The sequence below is a fragment of the Schistocerca cancellata genome, chromosome 10 (assembly GCF_023864275.1).
Source record: "Schistocerca cancellata isolate TAMUIC-IGC-003103 chromosome 10, iqSchCanc2.1, whole genome shotgun sequence".
In the NCBI taxonomy this organism is placed as follows: domain Eukaryota; kingdom Metazoa; phylum Arthropoda; class Insecta; order Orthoptera; family Acrididae; genus Schistocerca; species Schistocerca cancellata.
The window spans coordinates 29,094,230-29,121,056 of NC_064635.1; the positions used below are offsets into that span (position 1 = coordinate 29,094,230).

Genomic DNA, 26,827 nt, shown 5'->3' on the forward strand with positions numbered 1-26,827 from the left:
TACAACCGTTCGCTCGACGGAAGATCCGTACCCAAAGACTGGAAAGTTGCACAGGTCGCACCAATATTCAAGAAAGGTAGTAGGAATAATCCACTAAATTACAGGCCAATATCGTTAACGTCGATATGCAGCAGGATTTTGGAACATATATTGTGTTCCAACATTATTAACTACCTCGGAGAAAACGGTCTATTGACACACAATCAACATGGGTTTAGAAAACATCATTCGTTCGTAGTAATTGACGGAAAGTCATCGAATAAAACAGAAGTGATTTCTGGCGTTCCCCAAGGTAGTGTTATAGGCCCTTTGCTGTTCCTTATCTATATAAACTACACTCCTGGAAATTGAAATAAGAACACCGTGAATTCATTGTCCCAGGAAGGGGAAACTTTATTGACACATTCCTAGGGTTAGATACATCACATGATCACACTGACAGAACCACAGGCACATAGACACAGGCAACAGAGCATGCACAATGTCAGTACTAGTACAGTGTATATCCACCTTTCGCAGCAATGCAGGCTGCTATTCTCCCATGGAGACGATCGTAGAGATGCTGGATGTAGTCCTGTGGAACGGCTTGCCATGCCATTTCCACCTGGTGCCTCAGTTGGACCAGCGTTCGTGCTGGACGTGCAGACCATGTGAGACGACGCTTCATCCAGTCCCAAACATGCTCAATGGGGGACAGATCCGGAGATCTTGCTGGCTAGGGTAGTTGACTTACACCTTCTAGAGCACGTTGGGTGGCACGGGATACATGCGGACGTGCATTGTCCTGTTGGAACACCAAGTTCCCTTGCCGGTCTAGGAATGGTTGAACGATGGGTTCGACGACGGTTTGGATGTACCGTGCACTATTCAGTGTCCCCTCGACGATCGCCAGTGGTGTACGGCCAGTGTAGGAGATCGCTCCCCACACCATGATGCCGGGTGTTGGCCCTGTGTGCCTCGGTCATATGCAGTCCTGATTGTGGCGCTCACCTGCACGGCGCCAAACACGCATACGACCATCATTGGCACCAAGGCAGAAGCGACTCTCATCGCTGAAGACGACACATCTCCATTCGTCCCTCCATTCACGCCTGTCGCGACACCACTGGAGGCGGGCTGCACGATGTTGGGGCGTGAGCGGAAGACGGCCTAACGGTGTGCGGGACCGTAGCCCAGCTTCATGGAGACGGTTGCGAATGGTCCTCGCCGATACCCCAGGAGCAACAGTGTCCCTAATTTGCTGGGAAGTGGCGGTGCGGTCCCCTACGGCACTGCGTAGGATCCTACGGTCTTGGCGTGCATCCGTGCGTCGCTGCGGTCCGGTCCCAGGTCGACGGGCACGTGCACCTTCCGCCGACCACTGGCGACAACATCGATGTACTGTGGAGACCTCACGCCCCACGTGTTGAGCAATTCGGCGGTACGTCCACCCGACCTCCCGCATGCCCACTATACGCCCTCGCTCAAAGTCCGTCAACTGCACATACGGTTCACGTCCACGCTGTCGCGGCATGCTACCAGTGTTAAAGACTGCGATGGAGCTCCGTATGCCACGGCAAACTGGCTGACACTGACGGCGGCGGTGCACAAATGCTGCGCAGCTAGCGCCATTCGACGGCCAACACCGCGGTTCCTGGTGTGTCCGCTGTGCCGTGCGTGTGATCATTGCTTGTACAGCCCTCTCGCAGTGTCCAGAGCAAGTATGGTGGGTCTGACACACCGGTGTCAATGTGTTCTTTTTTCCATTTCCAGGAGTGTATTTGGGACAAAATCTGAGCAGCTGTTTTCGGTTTTTCTCCGATGCCTCTGTCGTTTATCGACTAATAAAGTCATCAGAAGATAAAAACAAACTGCAAAACGATTTAGAAAAGATACCTGAATGGTGCGAAAAGCGGCAGATGACCCTAAATAACGAAAAGTGTGAGGTCATTCACATGAGTGCTAAATGGAACTAGCTAAACTTCGGTTACACAATAAATCAATCCAATCTAAAATCCGTAAATTGAACTAAATACCTAGGTATTACAATAACGAACAGCTTAAATTGTAAGGAACACATTGAAAATGTTGTGGGGAAAATGTAACAGACCTACTAAGGAGACTGCCTACACTACGCTTGTCCGTCCTCTTTTAGAATACCTCTGCGCGGTGTGGGATCCTTACCAGATAGGACTGACGGAGTACATCGAAAAAGTCAAAGAAAGGCAGCACGGTTTGTATTATCGCGAAATATGGGAGAGAGTGTCACAGAAATGATACAGGATTTGGACTGGACATCATTAAAAGAAAGGCATTTTTCGTCGCGGCAGAATCTTCTCACGAAATTCCAATCACCATGTTTCTCCTCCGAATGCGAAAATATTTTGTTGACACCGACCTACATAGAGGGGAACGATCACCAAGATAAAATAAGGGAAATCAGAGCTCTTACGGAAACATATAAGTGTTCATTCTTTCCGCGCGCTATACGAGATTGGAATAATAAGAATTGTGAAGGTGGTTCGATGAACCCTCTGCCAGACACTTAAATGTGATATGCTGAGTATCCAGGTAGATGTAGATGTAGATGTTGGTCATTTTGTGCACTGATTTCAATAAAACCCCATGTCATTCCAGTGACGTGTCTCAGATTTTACTTGTCTGTCTACTTTATTCCGTGAAGTATCGAATTTTTAAATATTGACGGACTTTTGGCTCACCCTTAATTTCCTACACGAAATGTCCTATTCATTTTTTCTGTAGAACTAACGTTTTCATGGATTTAGGGATGGAAAAATTGCAGATTATTAAAATATTGTTCAAAGAGTATAAAATTAATGTTTATCTTTAAATCCAGTAGCCGTTTTGAGGGATAAATTGTGCTCTGGAGATATAACAGGTTATAAGTGTGGGGGAATGTAGTTCGGCGGATTGTATTCATGCACTTCCCTCCTGCACAGGTCTGCAAATTGAAGGTCGAGCAAGTGATCCCCACTCTATCTCCCCCACTACGTCAAGAGAAGCGACTACAGGATGTTGTAAAAGTCATTCACAAAGTTATACGGACCCTCCACAGCGCCCTTACTACTACTGCCACTACTACTACATATGGTGGTTAAGACGCGGAATGAGCTGTAACTTACCTTCCCAGTCCATGGTCAAGATGCAGTGTCGCGCTGTCAGAACCCACATAGGAGCCACTATGCTGCCTGAACACGTCTGTAAGTTATCTTTTGAAAGCGAGTACCAGAAGACAGCAAAGGGGTACAGGCTGACGAAAGTGACGAATCCGCCAAATATTCTGTCGTCAGGACAGCCGCTGTCTCGTCCCTTGCGGCGCCACAGCTCTAGGGCTTCTCTGCCCTTCCTCACCTCCTCTGGGGTGTTGAGGCCACAGCGCGCCACAGCGACGACAGCGCACCAAGCGGCCAGGCGACGCACTAGCACCATGTCAACGGATGGCGATCAGCTCCGTTTGCGAGAAAATTTCTGCCAGATTCCTTCCACCATTCAGACAAAGGCGTGATTTTCGCACCACGTCGTGCTGTGAGTCATGCGGCCGTTAAAACAGCGATGTAAAACAAAACAATTCGAGAAATTTAAATACCTAACTCTCACTCGGAAGGAGATCACGGACAAAACAACTGTCACATGGTAAGAAAACACTATCAAAAAAACAAGCAACGAACCACAATTTTGTATTCATCACACGCTATGTATCTTCAGCTGTTTGTCGATCAACAGATTACATCGCTGCTTTCTGCTGGTCAGCATATTCTCTGATTTTCCGCATAGAGTAGCAACCACAATCTCGAAGAAGTCCATTGAAGTTTGATTCCCTCGGCGAGAAACAAGGAACATAATGTAATAGAGCTGTGAAAGTAACGAAATAAAGTGTATCCGTGTGTATTCGTTACTAAAAGCGGGTCTAGTGCAGCAGGGGATACAACCCGTCGGCTTTGAACAATGACGTCATTCCTTAGTCATAGATCGTAATGTCTTCACTTCGAGGCATAGATAATAAAGCAGTTCTGTGTTCTAATAAGCGCTATCATTAAAATAATTGAATGTGAATCTAAAAGCGATCGCTTGATATTCGCTAAATCATTAAACGTGTGATTTAATTAAGTTAATTGTTTGTTTCTTATTCAGAGGTCGCAAATGTAACGTACGTGTATTTCTACCTATTCGTAAGTAGGATCAGTTTATTCTATCTCGTGAGATTGTTTTTTAAAAAAAGCCAAAAAACACTTATTAGCTACTGAAGGGAGCTACAACACTAAGAAGAATCGCTTCTCGGCTTTTGACAAGATCAATGTTTATCTCTCTCGCATTCCTTTGTTTCTCAACATTCTCCTCAGCTCTTTCATCTTTCTAATACATGGTCTCTGGCGACTTGTGACGTCATTGTTCAAAGCCGACGGGTTGTATCCCCTGCTGCACTAGACCCCTAATAGCAGCAGTACACATTACACACGTATCGTTACTATTTACTTTGTTATCGACCATATCGTAAAATTGGTAATTTCCAAGAATGGTTGCCTATCGAAGTCGCTGGTCCAAACGATACGTATCGAACGTGCGATCGTAAATCGAGTATGTGACTCTGATGGCGGGTGTTATGAGTATGTTTACGCTGGTCACTACAGGAACCACAAAAGAAGGGCGTTACAAAAAATACTTGTAATTGCAAAGGAGACGACTTACCTTACTCGTCGTCGGTGTAGTCATGTGAAAGGTCATTACGGTGGTCTGAATGGATAATTTGGAAGAGTCGAACCATGTATTCTTCCTGACACTCGTTCGTTTTCCGCAGTGAAATTGTAACAGTATTTCAGCATCGAAACTGCTCTTACGAAGTTTTACACACTTCGCACCACAACAGTGTACACAGTCCCTTCTTTTCTACTCCTGTAGTACTCCGTATTTGCGACAAAAAGTCGAACAATTTTCTATGCTGGATAAACATGGAACTAGATTCTTCCATGTGAGAGTATCCGCCGAAGAAACGTCAAGAACACCAGACATCCCACTCACTAACGACATAAATCGTGTTTTTCCCAAGCAACTCACAAATAATTCGCAGAGGTATGTAATTTAGAGCAAGTAAGGGAGCGACGGAAAACAGATAAAAATCACGATCACAAATAATTGATCACAACGCCCGACACCTGGGTCGCAGCATCGACTTCCGATCGCACGTTCGATACGTATCGTTTGGACCCAGCGACTTCGATAGGCAAACGTTCTTGGAAATTACCGTAAAACACGTATGGAATTCAATTTTAGCTCCCTTGTAAACGTAACCGGTTTTGAAACGAGCTTGGGCTAACAGGTTTTCTCTTGTTTTTAAAAATTTTCGGCTAACATTGCCGGTGTGGCTCTTTGTACAGTGAAAGATAAGTAGAAATATTAGACCGAAGCCGTTTACTCCTCGTCTAATTGTGCTGAGTAAATCAGATATTGTAACAGCTGTTTTCCAGGTGCCATATTTAACTGGGCTACCAAATCTGCTTCATACCTTTATATGTAAACACTGTTTCCGAAATTCGGTTTTCGTCTTACGGAAGATGTGTCGCATTTAAACATAGTGACGATAAACGATACTACACTCATTCATCGGATGTCGTTTTTAACTATGTCCGCTTGGAGCGCTGCTGTCACAGTGTATAACAACAATAAACAGGTGTGTAGCGGTTGTTATGTGTTAAGGTGCGCTAACACCTGACACTTTTCTCTGGAAATATTTTTCAAGTGTAGGACAAAAAACAGCTTTGACTGTTTACGAACTGAGAGATATCACTAGAAAATTGTATCACGGATATGTATCTGTCAGTTTCCGAAATGCTATAATTCGTAATAAATGTTAGGCGTTTAGATGCGTTTACATATGATATTTACTGCTTGATAAATACAGATGTTGCTTTCGGCCAGGCACTAAGTATAAAGTATGGCCACAATATGACGTTTTATAATTACTAATTCCAGCTAAGCTGCAATTGTTTAATTATTAATGCTTCTTCTTTACCACAAGATTTTATCGGGTGTAGCGCCTTTCACAAGTAAACATCTAGTTGCAATAGATGCCCAAATTGCATCAGAGAATAAACTGTGGACTGTCTATTTGTTGTTACATCGTTATAAGCACATAAGGTTTTGCTTGTATAGAATATTTTCGTGAAGTGCTTTTGACAGTTGTATTGACAAGATGGGTAACTCTATGTTTACTTGAGAATGGCGCTATAGCAGAAACAAGTTCGTAGTAAAGAAGAAGCATTACTATTTAAAATATTTGTAGTTACTTGGAATTATTCGTCACAAAAGAAAATACTGATGTGCCCTGTGTCGTACATCTGCTTGCCATGTTGAAAGTATCGAAGCGCAAAATCGCGGCGTGCATAATTAATCCAAAGACGTCAGATAAGAAGAAAAAGCATTCTGTGTGGGCCCGAGAGTGGGCTTTGAGACGAGCAGACTTGGGTTCCTACAGTCAGTTAATGTCCGAATTCCTCATTGAGGATACAGCACAGTTTTCGGATTTCTTAAGCATAAAACCAGCTGATTCCTAAAAGCTTGTTTGTAAAATTGGTGCACTTCAAAACAGATACCAAATTCAGAAAAGTTATTAGCGTAGGAGAACGACTCGTTGTAACTTTGCGATTTTTAGCGTAAGGTAAGTAGGTACTAATACTACATCATGAAACAGTATATTTTCGTGAAACGTCTGCATTGCTAAATGATTACATTTAGGTAATTGGTATTAAATGGGTGGAAAAGTACTTTCAGTTTGTCAGTGTATAAGATGCCAAGGTTTTCGGTGCTAGTAGGTTTATATAATGTTCAGAATTGCTTGACGATTCAAAACACCGTTTCCCGAAGCCACCGAGTTACGACTGCTGTAGTTATGAAAAGCGGGTTTTGATTATAGCTTATCCTCCTCATTTATCTCGGGTAAGAGATGCAGAAATTTAATTTTCATTTTTTTACGTGAATATTCTGAAGAGAGACGTGTCATTTCGGCTGCAACGTATTTGCCGTATTGATCCTCTTCTTCGCTTATAGCTTTTTGCATGATTAAATTATTTGTTGCAACAGTTTTCCTCTTCGGTTTGGTATTAATTTTATTTTTTTCCCGATACATCTTGATTGTTAGATGTTGTCTTGCTTACATTTGCTGCCTCCTCCACTGTAGCAACCTTATCAGAATATAATAAAAACAATAAATTGATTAAGTTAGGTATAACTTGTAAAAAATATATTTTTAAAATTTTTTTTCACCGTCTCCAGCATCAGGAGACTGGCGAAGTGTTGCCAGCAAGTGCTCCGGAAGGCTTTTGACACCGTTACGTCACAAGTGACTGCTAACCAAATTGCGTGCCTACGGAGTATCGTCTCAGTTGTGTCACTGGATTCGTGATCCTCTGTCAGAAAGGTCACAGGTCGTAGTAACTGGCGAAAAGTCATCGAGTAAGACAGAAGTAATATCTGGAGTCCCTCAAGAGAGTGTTATAGGACCTGATCTACATAACCGATTTAGGAGACATCCGAGCAGTCCTCTTAGATCTGTAGTGATTGAATCATAAAAGCTTGCCATAAAAAAGAAAATATCGTCCGAGTATGAATATTAGCTGTAAGCCTTGTAACTTAAGTAGAGACGTACATTCAAAGCCGCTTTCACCAGTCCATTAAGAGTTCATAAGCAGTGAGAAACGGCTGATTTCATACGCACCAACTGCGAATTGGAGGCAAAAAGCGATACATTCACGTATCATCCACACTCATGCTCATAAATTAAGGATAACTGCACAATGCGGTGCCACACAACGTGGCACTACACAAAACTGGTGCTAATAGCATAGGCACATAGGGAACACACACGACACGGTCTGTAAGTCCAGGGTATTGGTGATAAGTTGAGAAAACAGTCCCGAAGCACATGTGCTACAAAACGCCACTGTTTCCTGCGCATGTACCCCGACATCATTATGGGATATGATCACCATGCACACGTACACAGGCCGCACAACGGGGTTGGCATCCCCTGGATCAGGTGGTCGAGCAGCTGCTGGGGTATAGCCTCCCATTCTTGCACCAGTGCCTGTCGGAGCTCCTGAAGTGCCGTAGGGGTTTAAAGGCGTGCAGCGATACGTCGACCGAGAGCATCCCAGACGTGTTCGATGGGGCTTAGGTCTGAAGAACAGGCAGGCCACTCCATTCGCCTGATATCTTCTGTTTCAAGGTACTCCTCCACGATGGCAGCTCGGTGGGGCCGTGCGTTATCATCCATCAGGCGAAGGTTGGACCCTTTGCGCCCATGAAAAGGCGGACATACTGGTCCAAAATGACGTCGCGATACACCTGGCCTGTTACAGTTCCTCTGTCAAAGACATGCAGGGGTGTACGTGCACCAATCATAATCCCATCCCACACCATCAAACCACGACCTCCATAAAGGTCCCTTTCAAGGACATTAAGGGGTTGGTATATGGTTCCTGGTTCACACCAGATGAAAACCCGATGAGAATCACTGTTCAAACTATTCCTGGACTCGTCCGTGAACATAACCTGGGACTACTGTTCCAATGACCATATACTGTGTCCTTGACACCAGGCTTTACGGGCTCTCCTGTGATCAGGGGTCAGTGGAATGCACCTTGCAGGTCTCCAGGCGAATAAACCATGTCTGTTCAGTGGTCTGTACACTGCGCGTCTGGAGACAACTGTTCCAGTGGCTGTGATAAGGTCCCGAGCAAGGCTACCTGCAGTACTCCGTGGCCGTCTGCGGGCACTGATGGTGAGATATCGGTCTTCTTGTGGTGTTGTACAGTGTGGACGTCCCGTACTGTAGCGCCTGGACACGTTTCCTCTCTGCTGGAACCGTTGCCATAATCTTGAGATCACACTTTTTGGCACATGGAGGGCCCGCGCTACGACCTGCTGTGTTTGACCAGGCTCCAGTCGCCCCAGTATTCTATCCCTCATAAAGTCATCAATATGTGTTCTTTGAGCCATTTTCAACACACAGTCACCATTAGAACGTCTGAAAACATCTGCACACTTACTCGCTGCACCACACTCTGACATCCACCTACACGCCTCTGAGTATGTGGACTGCTGCAAGCGCCACCGTGCGACGACCGCAGGTCAAATGGACCGCAGGGTCATACCCCGAGGTGATTTAAACCTGCAAACCGCCCACCAGAGCGTTGTTTCACCATGTATCAGCATTATCCTCAATTTATGAGTATGAGTGTATTTAGTGTCTAGTTGTAGTTTCACAGTTCTTCTACTTCTTTCCGTAGATTCTCGCGACAGTAGCACGTGAACATTCGACTATCTTCGCCGTTTTCGAGATCCTCGCTCACAGACTTTTCGCAATAATAATCTGCCATTTGTCAAAGTCGCTTATCTCAGTGCATTTCCCCATTTACAGCCCATATCTTGACTTGGGTGATCCCCCGTCCGTGTCTGCTACGCTTACATACTTTTGTTACCGTGTCACATGCCCGCAACGCTACCAGGCGGCATCCAACGTCGCGGTGGGAAATAGCCATAATGTTTTTTCTTATCAGTGTTCATTACTGATGCCAACGGCCTTGCCGCAGTGGTAACACTGGTTCCCGTCAGATCACCGAAGTTAAGCGCTGTCGGGCTGGGCTAGCTTTTGGATGGGTGACCATCCGGTCTGCCCAGCGCTGTTGGCAAGCGGGGTGCACTCAGCCCTTGTGAGGCAAACTGAGGATTGAGAAGTAGCGGCTCCAGGCTCGGAAACTGACATACGGCTGGGAGAGCGGTGTGCTGACCACATGCCCCTCCATATCTGCATCCAGTGACGCCTGTGCGTGAGGATGACCTGGCGGCCGGTCGGTGCCGTTGGGCCTTCATGGACTGCTCGGGAGGAGTTTAGTTCAGTTTTTAGTTCACTACTGAGTCTACTCCACTATTAACAAAGGTGTAAGCCGAGGTAGCTATTTCTTCTGGTAACTGGTTGTAAAGCTCATCTGTCTTCTACGCTTTCTGAAGTTATGAAGTAGTGCATGCCCTCTTCTGAATGTTCCTTGCTAATACGTGAAGAAGCAATGAAAAGCAGGCCAACGCAGAGTCTCATTTACCCTGTCATCACAATATCCATCTCCTTAGCCTAATATCCGAGTCATTCTGTACTGTCTCCAACCACAGAGACCTGAAAAATCTCAGCTGGTTACCGAAAATACCGCTGAATCTCTGATTTAAGCGTGAGGTTCTAAAGAATATCGCGACCCACTTCGGGTTACGTTATATTGTTTGCAGATGATGCTCTCATTTACTGTCTTGTAAAGTCATCAGATGATCAAAACCAATTGAAAATGATTTAGACAAGATATCTATATAGTGTGCGAAATGTCTATTGATTCTAAATAATGAAAAGTGTGAAGTCGTCCGCGTGAGTAGTCCTACTAAAATGAATCCGCTAAATTTCGGTTGCACGGTAAATCGCACAAATCTAAATGCTAAATGCTTATGGATTACAATTACGAATAACCTAAACTGGAACGATCACATAGATAATGTTGTGGATAAGGCGAACCAAAAACTTCGATTTATTGGCAGGACACTCAGAAAATGGAACAGATCTACTAAAGAGACAGCCTACACTACGCTTGTCCGTCCTCCTGTGGAGTATTGTTGAGCGGTGTGGGATCCGCATCAGATAGGTTTGATGGAGGACATCAAAGAATTTCGAAGAAGGCAGCTCGTTTTGTATTATCGCTCGACAATGGGGAGATTGCCACGAATATGACACACGAATTACAGTGCCAGTCATTAAAACAAAGACGTTTTACGGTGTAGCAGGAACTTTTCATGAAATTTCAATCACCTGTTTCTTCCTCAGAGTTTGAAAATATTTTGTTGGTGCCCACGTGCACAGGGAGAAATGACCATCAAAATAAACAAGTGAAATCAGAATTCGCGCGAAAAGATTTAAGTCTTTGTTTTTTAGGCGCGCTTTTCGTGAGTGGAACGGTAGGGTAGCAGCTTAAAGGTGTTTTCGATAAACCCTCTGACAGACACTTGATTCTGTATTGCAGAGTAATCATGTATATGTAGATTTTGATTTAGAAAAGAAGATATGCGCCAACCAAAGACAGGGATTTATTGGCAGAACAGTTAAAAGTGCAACAGTTCTACCGCCTCCTTACGCTTTTCCGCCCTCTTCTCGAGTACTGCTGAGCAGTGTTAGGATCCATATAAGATAGAATTCACGGAAGACACCGAAAAAGTTCAAAAGAAGAACAACTCGTTTTGTACAATAGCGAAATAGGGGTGAAAGTGTCACAGGAATGATACGCGAAATGGGGTGGCTATGATTTAAACAAAGGCGTTTTTCATTGCGATAGGACGTTCTCATGAAATTTCAATCATCAGCTTCCTCCTCTGAATGCGAAGATATTTTGCTGGCGCCCACATAAACAGGGAGAAATGATCTTCAGAATTAAATTGGATAAATCAGAGCTGGCACAGAAAACTTTAACGATTTGCGTCTCCCTCTCGCTGTTTGTGAGTGGAACGGTAGACAAATAACTTGAAGGTAATTCAATGAGTGCTCTGCCAGGCAGAGTAGTCATGTAAATGTAGATGTAGACGTAGATCTACTCTATATTTGACTCCATAGATATGCCCACGATATGAGCGCGCCAGAGATAATACGTAGTTTACAGCTGAGACCACAGAACAGCTGAATATCTGCAGAAGGAGCTAAATGTTGTTCAGTGATGTTTTCATAATCACCGCCGCTTTGACGTGCTGAATGGACGATGAAAATTTAGAGCAACGCTCCTCGCAGTTGAAAACCGCCGTACGCTGAGGTGGCTACTCCTGTTTTCTCATTGTTTGGCGGAAGGAAAAATTGATTTTCGTGGTTGAATTGTATATCGACGGGTCATGTTGCTAGTGTGGCGACTGACCACATGGAGCGCTGTCGTCGCGCTCGTGAGCTGTGGCTACAACACGCCGGAGGAGATTCAGGAGGGGAAGGCGGCCTTGGAAGGAATGCGACGCGAACGGAAACGCGAGGAGTTCACCACGAACCGGATATTCGGAGGATTCCAGACACACGTGGGGCTGTATCCTTTCGCCGTGTACCTCATCACCAAAGACAAGCAGGGGTACGAAGACTGCTCCGGAAGTCTGGTGGCGCCCGGTTGGGTCCTGACGGCGCGCCACTGCAAGGGCTCGGGCGACTGGGATGGTGAGCTCGCCTGACTACTACACAATTCGCACTTACATTCTTGGCAGAGGGTTCATAAAACAAATTTAAAACACTCCCTCCCTCTGTCTCTCTCTCTCTACCGTTCCACTCGCGAATGTAAAGTGGCAAAATTGAATGGCAAATCCTTCTCTGCGAGATCCAATTTCTCTCATTATTATTATTATTAGTATTAATATTTTTCTCTAATGGGCCAGTTAATCATCATGTGCCAAATTCAGTTCCTTAATAATAATAATAATAGTAATAATAATAATAATAATAATAATATTTTCATCTTGAATGTGCCGATTAATGACCGTGTGCCAAGTTCATTTCTTTATTGTTTTTTCTTTTCTTTTCTTCAATTACTCTTTAGTCTTTTCACTATTTTTTTCTTCTTATGTTCTCAACATTTCAGTCCAGTTTTTTTTCCACTGTCTTCTCTTGGAATCCATGTGCATACAATACTTTTTCCCTAAACACAACTCTGTCAGCTGTTTCTTCAGCTTTTAAAGTATTTTTTTTTCCTTAATACCTTTTTCCTTCATGAAACCAACTATTTGTTGACTTCTTATTCCAGAGATATCTGAAGCTAATTTTGATTGATCTACTGTCTTTAATCCTGTATAAATACCCAAAAAGTACCAGTCTCCTTTTCCTCATTACTAATTCTGAAGCATTTTCTGTTTCGATAAATGTCGTCATTACTATGGAATTTCTAACCTTATACAGTTTTTCGTGGGTGTAACAGCTTCCTCATAATTCGCTGTTCTAGTATGTCTCATTTACCCAAATTATAGTTCCATGATAGACATACTCTTGTATACATAGACATTCTACTTTCTCTACTGTGCTGTGAAACCTTATTTCTGTTTTTTTCCTTTTTTTTTACTCATACATTTCTTGTTGTAAAAGCGTTATGTTATAGCATTTGCTCTTCCCATTTTATATATCCTTTCCTCTATACAGATTTTTCCATATCGTTTTCTTAGATTATTTCACCAAGATATTTAAATTTTTTAACCTGTACAATTTGAGCAATATCTATTGCCAAACATTCTTCTATGCATTTTTAATGTTCATAAGATATTTGTTTCTCTTTACAGTAATTCTAAAGCCAGTCCTACTGGCTATTTCTTCCAAGAGATTAAGTTGTGTTACAGCAGATCTCTCATTTTCGGAAAATACAGCAAAGTCATCTGCAAAAGTGAGACAGTTTATCCCAGTATTTTTGTTTCTTTTCCCAATCCTATTCGTCAGATCTTATATTCATACATTTTCCATGCCAAATTTACACTTTTTTTTTTTACTAGAACACGGTTAAGAAAATTGGGGATAGCCCCTCGTCTCCATCCATTTCGAAGTGGTGAGATATTTCTGTCATAAATTTCATTTTACATGCTGTGTCTGTATGTATTTCACGAATTACATTTGCTAATTTAGACCTGACACAGTGTTCTCCAATTACTTTATGTGGGCTCATAGTTTTTATGTCAACGAAATCAAAGACCTTTTTGAAATCAGCAAATATTACTACAATGTCTGGTGTAAAATTCTCTTTAATTAATTGAAGTAGTCTTAAGATGGAGAAATCAATAATAATTGAATACTACAATGTCTTTTGTATTCAGTAATCAGTGGCAAAGGATTGATTTTAGATTAACCCTAGATTACTAAAGTTTCATAAAAACTTACAATTGAAGTCGTTACCAATTCGTGGTTCCCAACAATCTGTTATTGTCATTAAAGGGCGTAAAAAAGGACACTGTCTACTTTTCTGTGTGATGAACCATACGAGGTCTTATAATCGTAATTAACTAGTGCATAAACTGCAAATTATGACTTCCTCTGAGTAAAATATGGAGTGGTAAAATTTACTATGGTTTAGTAATAATGTCGCCCCTTCAGTGTTCTATGGTTAAACATTTCTGCATTTCCTAAATCACCTTCATATTCAAGTAAATGACTGTCCAGTGTTGTTTCTATTCCACTCAGTAAAATATAGGAAAATATTTTATATGTAGCAGCTCACAAAGAGATTACTCTGTAGCTCTTAACATCTTGGTTATTGCCTCTCATGTGCAGTGAATGTATGAAGGCTTCGCTCCAGGCCCCTGGAATTTTTTTCTGTTTTCTAGATTTCCTCAAAAATTAACTTTAGCTCTTTTTTAAAATTTTTGGTAGAGATCATTTCAAATGTCCTTCGGTTGTAGAGTTTTCTCTACTAACTTTATTGTTTCTTAAGGCTGTAAATACTTCTTCAATGTCTTTGGTATTCAAAGTTAAATCTTCTTCTCGATTTTCATGAATTTTTGACAATTCCAGTTTATGGATTGGTTCTGGACAATTAAGAAGTTGATCAAAATATTTTGCAAATATTTCGCAATTTTCAGTGCTGCGTAAGCCAAGTCTGCTGTTAAATGTCTGATAAAATCAGAGATATTATTTTTTAAAGATTTCCTTAATTTCCCCCACTTTCTTCTTTTCAAGTTTGCTTTTAGTTATTATAATTGCCCTTTCTCATACTTTTCTTTGTTCTTTATTATTATTATTATTATTATTATTATTACTATTACTCTGATGCTCATTTTTCCATATGTTGGTGTTCGTTAGCAAAATATTTTCGCATTCACATAAAAAAGTTGGTGAAGTAAATTTTGTTAGAAGATCTCAGTACAACGAAAAACAGAATCGTTTTAATTATTGCCAACCTAATTCGATTATCGTATCCATGACATTCTCTTCCCTATTTCATGATAATACAGAACTAGATACCCTTCTTTGAACTTTTACGATGTCTTCCTTCAATCCTGACCAGTAAGGATTCCATGCTGCGCTGAAATACTCCAGAAGAGAATGCACTATCATAGTGGAGGCAGTCTCTTCTGTGTTGCATCTTCTAAGTGTTCTGCGAATAAAACTCAATCTCTGGTTCACCTTCTCCACAACAATTTCTATGTAATGGTATGAGCGTAAGTTATTCGTAATTGTATACCTAGGTGTTAAGCTGAATATGCTGCCTTTAGATGTGTGTGATTTACCATGTAAGCGAAATTTAGCGAATTGTTTCTTGTAATCACGTGGAAACTTCACGCTTTTCATTAATCAGAATCAACTGCCACTTTTCGCACCATGCAGATATCGTGTCTATAATATTTTGTAATTGGTTTACATTATATGATAACTTCACGAGATGGAAAATTACAGCATCATCTGCAAACAATCTAAGAATGCAGCTCAGATTGCCTCCCAAATAGTTTTCTACGAATTAGGAAAAGCAGAGGATCAATAATACTTCCGTGAGAAACTGCAGATAGCCGGCTTCTGTGGCCGAGCGGTTCTAGGCGCTTTAGTCCGGTACCGGGCGGCTGCTACGGTCGCAGGTTCGAATCCTGCCTCGGGCATGGATGCGTGTGATGTCCTTAGGTTAGTTAGGTTTAAGTAGTTCCAAGTCTAGGGGACTGATGACGTCAGCTGTTAAGTCCCATAGTGCTTAAGAGTCATTTGAACCATTTGAAACTGCAGATATCGCGTCTGTCTCATTATATGACTTCCTGCCAGTTGCTACAGTGTCAATTTCTGACAGGAAATCACGAATACAGTTGCACGATTGTGACAGTACTCCATCTGATTAGAAGCATTTATAGGGAACACTGTCAAAATCCCACTGGCAATCTAGAAATATATAACAAGCTTGAAATTTTATGTTGGTAGCACTCATCACTCAGTGTGAATAAAGAGTCAGTTGCTTTCCACTATATCGATGTATTCCGAATACTTTCTGAACTCTTAGAAGTCGGAATGATTCGGCCAGTAATTATTTGTTTTTAACTGCAATCAACGTCAGTTAGCTGATCGAACGGTATGAGGTATGCAGCCATTATTGTTTGCTGCATTTCTGTGCTGTACTTCACTGTCCTTAGTTTGTCGTTGTGAGAAGTGTATAAATTGTTGCAGTTAGAATCTTCGGCAAACATTTCGGCTAGAGTGCACTTACAGTGTCTTACTTCTGTTGCGTGCTGCTGCTGGCGATTCATTAACATTGGTCATAGCCATCAGGGAAGACCACTGGACGGATGGGACAGAGACTTAAGGAAGACAGCCAGTTTGAATTGGCAACGAGTGGGTCAAAATCAATAGAAATGGAAGAACCTGCTGGCATCCTGTGTTACACCCGGACTCAAAGAGGCCACAACACCAACTGATGGAATTGGCTTATGATATGTGGGGCAAGGTGGCGTAAAGTGGCTACGCTAAGGAAAATTGAATTTTCACCAACTCATAATTTTTAATAGAAGCTTGCCGCTTATGCATTTTGAATGCACATTAGGTATGAAAGCAAGTATTTTTTTGTGGAAAAAGAAATGCTCTGATAACTATAAACATTTTTTTTGGAGGCTTACATGGTGGCCAGTTTTCCCTATCTACAGGCATTATGTGGCCACTGCCTGTCCACTTTTCCATATAGGCAGCGGCGACTTGTGAGCATGCATTCTGGGTGTTCACAAATTTTTAGATTCAGTTTAATATGAGAGTGTGGAATTAATCGTATCTCCTGTATAGATAGTAGTTATGCTTATCAACACACTTGCACAAATCCAGTCACTGCCAATAAGAAAAACAGTAATAATAATAATAATAATAATAGTAACAACAATAATAGTAATAGTAATAATACGCGTGGATGACGGAGCAAATACCAGAGGACTGGAAATACGCTCTAATTCAACCCGCTACGCAAAAAGGGCGACAAGACAGACATCAACAATTACAGAGGAATTTCCCTGCTCCAAGTCGCTTACAATATCCTTTCCAAAGCACTTTTATACAGGATAGCATCCCAAGCAGATCCTCTAATTGGTAAATACCAGACCGGGTTCAGAAAAGGACGATCATGTGGGGAACAGATCTGGTGCTTAAAGACGATGTTACATATGAAGAAATGAAGAAAAGCAGTACAGTATAACCTCGTTAGGGCGAACTCGCATAAGACGAACTCGCGGCTAACGCGAAAAAAATATTGGTTCCGCCAGGAATACATTAAACTTCCTGGCAGATTAAAACTGTGGGCCCGACCGAGACTCGAACTCAGCACCTTTACCTTTCGCGGGCAAGTGCTCTACCATCTGAGCTACCGAAGCACGACTCGCGACCGGTACCCACAGCTTTACTTCTGCCAGTACCTCGTCTCCTACCTTCCAAACTTTACAGAAGCTCTCCTGCGAAGAGAGCTTCTGTAAAGTTTGGAAGGTAGGAGACGAGGTACTGGCAGAAGTAAAGCTGTGGGTACCGGTCGTGAGTCGTGCTGGAGAGCTTCTGTAAAGTTTGGAAGGTAGGAGACGAGGTACTGGCATAAGTAAAGCTGTGGGTACCGGTCGCGAGTCGTGCTTCGGTAGCTCAGATGGTAGAGCACTTGCCCGCGAAAGGCAAAGGTGCCGAGTTCGAGTCTGGTTCCGGCCCACAGTTTTAATCTGCCAGGAAGTTTCATATCAGCGCACACTCCGCTGCAGAGTGAAAATCTCATTCAGGAATACATTAGTTCTTATGGTATGTTATATCGGTTAACACGAATTTCGGTTAATATAAATTACGAACTCTGTTTCAGTTCCTAGCGTAATTAAATTTCACTGTAACACAAACTTCCGACCTTAGAGAATTCTAAAGCGTAATTTTTTCCGTAATAAATGTAGGAAATGTAGCTACAAAGCTAATTCTACTTATTGTTGACTCGTTTTTAACGTATTGCAGGTCGGTAGCCGCGATTATCACCTCAACAATCAGCGTATGCTGTACACTGTAAGACATTCAATAATGTGTGCAGCAGCTTTTAGGAATGTACTCAAAGTGCCCGACTTGACAGGTGTTCTGTTAGTCGTAGCCGTATCGAGTTGTAATGCTGAATAAAAACTACAGCTACAACCAGTACTGTAGCACGCGAAAATGGCAAAGAGGAAACAGACAGCTCTAAATGTACTGTTAAAGCTTAAGATTCTGGATGAAGTGGACTGTCGTACCAAGAAAACAACAATTGCAGAGCAGTTTGGAATACCTAGATCTACTTTATCTACGATTATTAAGAATCGATAAGAAATTAATGCTGCGGCATCAGGTTCAGGAAACAAATGTAAACGACTTCGTACCGCCAAGTATGAAGACATCGAATCGTTACTGTTAGAATGGTTCAATCATATGCGTGCATGTAACATACCTTTAACTGGCCCTGTGATTCAGTCAGAAGCAAATGATATTGCTAAAGATATGGGCATCAAAGACTTCCGTTGTTCTGCTGGTTGGTTGTATCGGTTCCAAAAGAGACATTCAATTTCATCTGTACAAATTTGTGGCGAAGCAAATAAAGTTGATGAAGAAAGCACGAACAGCTGGTTGTATGAATTCAACCGAGTGAGGGAAAAGAATGCCTCGTGTGATGTGTTTAACATGGATGAAACTGGATTTTTCTACAATCTTTTTCCAAATCACACCCTGAGGATAAAAGCTGATAAGTGTCACGGTGGAGCACGAAGCAAAGAACGTGTGACTGTTGTACTGCGCTCTAATGCTGACGACAGTGAGAAGTTTCGTCCCTGGGTTATCGGTAAATCCGAGAAACCACGTTGTTTTAAAAACATAAATATGGGCACTTTACCTTGCATCTACTCTCACCACAAGAAAGCTTGGATCGATGGCACATCATTTCGCAAGTGGCTTCTTCGTTTCAACAGTCGAATGGTTGCTCAAAATAGATATGTTCTTCTTACATTGGACAGATGTACTGCCCATAACGTTCATGATCTGAACCTATCCAACGTAAAGATTCAGTTTTTTCCACCCAACGCCACAAGACGCCTTCAGCCTTTGGACCAAGGCAAAATCTCTCTCATGTTGTTGTTGTTGTGGTCTTCAGTCCTGAGACTGGTTTGATGCAGCTCTCCATGCTACTCTATCCTGTGCAAGATTCTTCATCTCCCAGTACCTACTGCAACCTACATCCTTCTGAATCTGCTTAGTGTATTCATCTCTTGGTCTCCCTCTACGATTTTTACCCTCCACACTGCCCTCCAATGCTAAATTTGTGATCCCTTGATGCCTCAAAACGTGTCCTACCAACCGATCCCTTCTTCTAGTCAAGTTGTGCCACAAACTTCTCTTCTCCCCAACCCCATTCAATACCTCCTCATTAGTTACGTGATCTACCCACCTTATCTTCAGCATTCTTCTGTAGCACCACATTTCGAAAGCTTCTATTCTCTTCTTGTCCAAACTAGTTATCGTCCATGTTTCACTTCCATACATGGCTACACTCCATACAATTACTTTCAGACACGACTTCCTGACACTTAAATCTATACTCGATGTTAACAAATTCCTCCTCTTGAGAAACGATTTCCTTGCCATTGGCAGTCTACATTTTATATCCTCTCTACTTCGACCATCATCGGTTATTTTACTCCCAAAATAGCAAAACTCCTTTACTACTTTAAGTGTCTCATTTCCTAATCTAATTCCCTCAGCATCACCCGACTTAATTCGACTACATTCCATTATCCTTGTTTTGTTTTTGTTGATGTTCATCTTATATCCTCCCTTCAAGACACCATCCATTCCGTTCAACTACTCTTCCAAGTCCTTTGCTGTCTCTGACAGAATTACAATGTCATCGGCGAACCTCAACGTTTTTATTTCTTCTCCATGGATTTTAATACCTACTCCGAATTTTTCTTTTGTTTCCTTTACTGCTTGCTCAATATACAGATTGAATAACATCGGGGAGAGGCTACAACCCTGTCTTACTCCTTTCCCAACCACTGCTTCCCTTTCATGCCCCACGACTCTTATAACTGCCATCTGGTTTCTGTACAAACTGTAAATAGCCTTTCGCTCCCTGTATGTTACCCCTGCCACCTTTAGAATTTGAAATAGAGTATTCCAGTTAACATTGTCAAAAGCTTTCTCTAAGTCTACAAATGCTAGAAACGTAGGTTTGCCTTTCCTTAATCTTTCTTCTAAGATAAGTCGTAAGGTCAGTATTGCCTCACGTGTTCCAACATTTCTACGGAATCCAAACTGATCTTCCCCGAGGTCGGCTTCTACCAGTTTTTCCATTCGTCTGTAAAGAATTCGCGTTAGTATTTTGCAGCTGTGACTTATTAAACTGATAGTTCGGTAATTTTCACATCTGTCAACACCCTCTTTCTTTGGGATTGGAATTATTATATTCTTCTCGAAGTCTGAGAGTATTTCACCTGTCTCATACATCGTGCTCACCAGATGGTAGAGTTTTGTCTGGACTGGCTCTCCCAAGGCTGTCAGTGGTTCTAATGGAATGTTGTCTACTCCCGGGGCCTTGTTTCGACTCAGGTCTTTCAATGCTCTTTCAAACTCTTCACGCAGTATCTTATCTCCCATTTCGTCTTCATCTACATCCTCTTCCATTTCCATAATATTGTCCTCAAGTACATCGCCCTTGTATAAACCCTCTATATACTCCTTCCACCTTTCTGCCTCCCCTTCTTTGCTTAGAACTGGGTTGCCATCTGAGCTCTTGATATTCATACAAGTGGTTCTCTTCTCTCCAAAGGTCTCTTTAATTTTCCTGTAGGCAGTATCTATCTTACCCCTAGTGAGACAAGCCTCTACATCCTTACATTTGTCCTCTAGCCATCCCTGCTTAGCCATTTTGCACTTCCTCTGCCATCTCTCTCATAAAGATAGCCTATCGTAAGAGACTTGTAAGAGATGCAGTTCGTGCTGCTGAAAACAATAGTGCAACCCCAAATTGGAATTTGCTTGATGCAATAAAAGCCATCGCAGCAGCCTGGATCTCCACATCATATAGGGAAGTGCTTTAAGAGAGCTTGGAGACATAGCGACACTGAAGATGTCCACGAGTTTGAAGATGCCACTTCACTTGATGAATGGACAGTTCTGCAGGACGTTGCAAACCCTGGGATTAGTTTCGAAGAATTCATTAGTGTAGACGACGATGTTGCCGTATGTGCTTCTGCGGAATCGGAAGTGCCAAAAGCTGTGAACGAGGTGCAAGAAGGGCCATCAGAAGAAAGTGGAGAGGAAGAGAATACAGATACCATTCCACCTACCCGTCAGGAGATGTTACAGCCTTGGACTGTTTAGAACGGTTCGCTTCAACATCCGACGTCACTGCTGGGTTTACGGACGTTATCATTACAATTGGTTGTGAAATTACAAAATATTATCGTTCCCATGAACGTCAGCGAACCATGACCGAATTTTTTTCAAGAAAGTAACGTACATAATTTGTGAGTACTTGGATTTTACAATCATTTTATAGTGTTATAAGTCTACAATAACGTGATTGATAGTGTAGTGTATTACACATTAGTGTACTGCTGTACATGTATACTTATTAAAATCTGTGTTTTTCACTTAACACGAACTCCTGATTTTTCGGTCCCTTCGGATTCGTGGCTCAAATGGCTCTGAGCACTATGGGACTCAACATCTGAGGTCATCAGTCCCCTAGAACTTAGAACTACTTAAACCTAACTAACCGAAGGACATCACACACATCCATGCCCGAGGCAGGATTCGAACCTGCGACCGTAGCAGTCACGCGGTTCCGGACTGAAATGACTAGAACCGCGCGGCCACCGCGGCCGGCTTCGTATTCGTATTAACGAAGTTTTACTGTAATTACATTCATAGACTTCAGGAAAGCATACGATTCAGTGGACCGTGAAACCCTGTTTGAAATCATGGAAGAATTTGGGATCGAACGAAAGACACGAACAGACACTTACAGGAACAACAACCAAAGTGAAATTCATGGGCGAAATATCAGAATCCTTCGAAATTAAAGGTGGAGACCGACAGGGAGACGGACTATCCCGAACGCTTTTCAATATTGTTCTACAAAAGATCATCAGGGAATGGGAATCTCCTATAAAGGGTATCCAAATTGGATAAAAAAATAGAACCGAATTAAAATCAAGTGCATTGCTTTCGCTGACGATAGTACAATTATCACCAATAACAGAACACAAGCGATTCACGCAGTGAAAAAACTACATGAAATTTCACAAAAAACCAGACTACAGATATCTATTAAAAAACCGAACTATATGGAAAGACAGCCAGAAATAAATCCCATTTAATCACAAAATTTCCCAAGTCTACCATTTTAAATACCTAGGAGAAACTATACAGTCCTCACGATTAAACCGAATCGCCAATGAACAAAGAATCACCACGCTCCAGAAAACCTACAGGCTAACATGGACGCATTACAATAAGAAGTGCATTACGACAGACGCAAAATTAAAAAACTATAGAACAATCATTCTTCCATAAGCAATCTACGCAGCTGAAACAATGATGGTTGATGCAATTCTGGAAACATCCCCCAGGCTGTGGCTAAGCCATGTCTCCGCAATATCCATTTTCAGGAGTGCTAGTTTTGCAAGGCTTCTGTAAAGTTTGGAAGGTAGGAGAAGAGATACTGGCAGAAGTAAAGCTGTGAGGACGGGTCGTGAGTCGTGCTTGGGTAGCTCAGATGGTAGAGCACTTGCCCGCGAAAGACGAAGATCCAAGCTCGAGTCTCGGTCCGGCACACAGTTTTAATCTGAAAGGAAGTTTAATGGTGGCTGATGTTCATTCAAAAATTAGGGAAATAGAAAAGCAAGACAGAAAAATTCTCAGGAAAATTTATGGGGTAATGAACAAAAACGGCATTTGGATGAAGAGACCACAAAACGAGCTCTATATAAAGACCAACACAGTAACAGACGAAATCAGGAAACGCCATGCCAATATTTATACACATGTCTACAGGATGGGAGACTCCAAATCAGCAAGGAAAATTTTCATTATTATAACAAAGAGTAAATGCGGCACATAATGGCTGAAAGAGGTCCAGAGGGATCTGCAGCAGATCAACATAAAGAATCTCGAAGACCGCACTCAGTGCCGGAATAAAATCACAAGTGTGAAGTTTAGGGAAAGAACATCGCGTCAGCGTGTTAAAAAAAATGGACAGTAGAACGGAAGAAGGAGCATTCTGAGAGGATGAAGAGTTTTTGGGAAGCAAAGAAGAAAAACACTAAGCCCTAAATCCCCAGTTGGTCCTAAATGACCAATTGCAACTAAGCACGTCACCACTCTTAAACTTTACGCAATAAAGTAGAACTGCTACTAACCACAAAGTGTCCCAATAGTAAACAAATTCACACCCCAATGTAATGTAATATCCCTTATGTGTTTACGTTCCTATCTGTAACTCAACTGTAACAATGTAATATTTGGTATATATTAATGCACAATTTTCTAATAACAAAATGCAACCGCCAAAGAAAACATGCTGTTGTACAACCAACAATTAAAGTCCAGTGCAACTGTTCACAACAAATACCAAAAATTGTAAATTTGTAACAATGTGTATTCTAAATAATTCTCATTGTTGTCATACATGGTACTGACAAACCATAAAATGTGATTTTTTATCTTAAAGAACAGTTTTACAGAGCAAAAAGTCAAAAGACCCGTTTGACAATTCCAAAGACAGTACCACAACTAAAGGTCGTATGTAAGTGCGTTGTATCTTGGTCCAGAATGTTTGGTACGTAAGAACACAAGCTCCTTGTAAACAATAGCCAGTAGTTATCTGAAAATGGCCTAATAAGCCGAAAACTAGTTCATACAAATAAAAATCAGTAGAACAAAAAACCGCCTAAGTGTTATTCAACCCTCAAAGAAGAAAAAAGTCCGCAGATGAAATTATGAATTCAAGTTCAATCGCCCTCCTGAAGGGGAACAATCGTTATAATAATAGTAATAATAATAATAATAGTAATAATAATACGCATAACTTTTCTGAAAAAAGAAAGAATTGTTTATGGATAATTTTGTTATTTTGTACGTAATTAAAAACAGTTTAAAGGAAGAACGAAACAACGTGTAAGCTTTCGTTACTCTTCATATCGCATTTTTGTGCAAGTGAAAGTTTTCGTGCTTTTTTTATTTTTTTGGACAAATGTACAAGATCCATAACACATTTATTAGGTAATGAATTAACTTTCAGGCTGAAAATCGGACGGTCTTATGTTGCACACACACACACAACAATTTACGCTTATTATACACTTATTTGCTCACTTGAAGTCATGCTTATTTGATTTAGGCACTTTTTCAGGCAATAGGTCTGGTCTGAGAGGCCCTAATTCCTTTGTGGCTAACTTTTCCTAGCAATTTTGTTTACTGTTAACACTTAAAACAGATTCAACATAGTCCATTTTGACACTAAGCAACCATCTCCAAACACAAACTGCAGTTTATGAAAATGATTAAATTCATGTACTTCTATCTACGAAAATGGTCACTTGACTAGAACAGAAATGAGATGTTGAGAACCATAAGGGCCAAAAGCACGCCATCGTGTAGTTGAACATCAAAGAAACCAGTGAGACTGCTTTTCGTGAATGTTAATTTATACAACATGGGTCTACAGCACAGAGAAACCTGACGACCCACAGTAAGATCAACAGATTTCAGAAGCATGAATAAATGCCACAGTCTCACGACTGACGATGACGCACTTTGTGGTTTCCGGCGCCTCAAATGGATTGCTTTATGATAAAATCCAAAACTTAGTACAGTATATTTCATTCATAATCCCACAAAAAAGGTTTTTCTGTCTGTATAACTATAACATGTATTGATGCCAGATCTAATTTTCCTATATAGTGATTACATTGGCGTAACTGCGGAGTGTGCTACCGCCTAGCAGGATTTATGCGAAGTGAACAGGGATAAAATTCATCCTTTACACTTCCTGCAAACTTGATCCCCCTCACCCGCTTGTCTCTCCTATCCTTTCTCATCCCCGTCCACTGCCACACCTGTACTCCCACATCCCACCCATGCTCCATCTCTCCACACTCCATACGCTCGCCCGAGGTGGCTCCCGCCAGCTCCCCCTCCCTGATGATGCCCTCATCCCCTCCATCTACCCCTCCTACCAACTTTGATCCTCCCCTTCCTCCACCTGTGTTTTTCCTCCAGGGCACCCTCTCTCCCTTCTCTCCCTCCTCCCTTCCTCCCCTCCGCCGGTCTTCCACAACCCCCCTACCCTCTCCCCTCCCCCTTCCTTCTCCTCCCCCAACGGCATCAACACCCTCCCCCTCTCCCTCCTACCCGCACCTCTTTCCTTTGACAGGTCCCCAGCTTAGTGTGTGAACGGTGCGTCTTTGTGCGCCAGAGACCGTCGCCGGTGCTCGTGTGCTTCTTCGTGTCAGTGCTTCAGTGTCTCTACATTTGTGCTCCTCCGTTCACGTGTGTAAACTCGTTCTTCCCCGTTGTGTTTAGTGATGAACGTTCTTTATTCAAACAGTGCGCCCGTGAATGGCTTAATTTATTTTGCTATGCCTGTCTCCCGTTTTTGTCCACCATGTTTGTTTGTTTTTCTGTCTTTCTGTTTCCTGTATGTGTTCACTGTGGCCGAAGAGCAGCATACATAGGCCGCCGCCGGCCTATCTTTGTTGTAAAGGTATTAAAATAACAATACAGAAAAAAAGGATAAAATTCTGCAGCAGTGTGTTGCCACCTGGTGACATTGACCCAAATTTGTAGTTGAGTGTTAAGGGCTAGCTGTGCGCATCATGAACTGTGCACATTATTTATTAAATCTATACGCATCTGGCTTGTAAAGCAATCACGTCATACCAGTTGTGCATACGTAAAAGCTCCTTAAAATGTGCACAACTGAAGGTGTGCTCGTGATGCTGTTGCCAAGTTTCACGGAATCTAGAGGAGTAGCAACATGGCATATCGTGGTCGATTTAGTGTCATGTAGTTCAGATTACTGCATCTACTTTACATTTAACAGCAGTCAAATAAAAATAACTTATAGCTCCGAAAGGTGTTCTTGTGCTCTTACACAACAGAGGCCACTGCATGTAGATTATTAGTTTGAAAACGATGAGGTCTTTTGTTTCACTCTAGCAACTGGAATACTAAGCTTCATAGGTCATTCCCAGTAAATTCATGAAATCGTTGTTCCATCTCAGAAATATAATTAAGGGTTCCTTGCTCTTGTTCTTCATTTCACACTCCTTAACCTTCTCATGATCTTTTCACCAACTACTACACCTTTATTTTTTCCTGTAATCACCACTTTCTGTTTGTTATGTGGAACATTATGCTGCTTTCTTGCTGTGAAAATAGGTCAGCATATCATTCTTCTCCCCCTCAATCGCATTATTTATCGAAACAGGATCCCATGTTCGTCACACTCACTTCTGAACATATTTTAAAGGCATCTTGACGCCATAGCATCCAAAACAATAACTAGCAGCTGCAGGTGACCATTTTGAATAGGATTTTTATATTATGCAAAATGAAAAAAGATAGTTTTGAAGTACAATTACACTACTGGCCATTAAAACTGCTACACCACGAAGATGACGTGCTACAGACGCGAAATTTTACCGACAGGAAGAAGATGCTGTGATATGCAAATGATTAGCTTTTCAGAGCATTCACACAAGGTTGGCGTCAGTGGCGACATCTACAGCGTGCTGACATGAGGAAAGTTTCCAACCGATTTTTCATACACAAACAGCAGTTGACCGGCGTTGCCTGGTGAAA

At 42.0% G+C, this 26,827-nt stretch overlaps 1 pseudogene; it reads left to right on the top strand.

The window, feature by feature from the left end:
- Positions 1 to 9,565: 9,565 nt before the first annotated feature.
- On the top strand, positions 9,566 to 9,683 carry LOC126107208 (5S ribosomal RNA; annotated as a pseudogene).
- Positions 9,684 to 26,827: the final 17,144 nt, after the last annotated feature.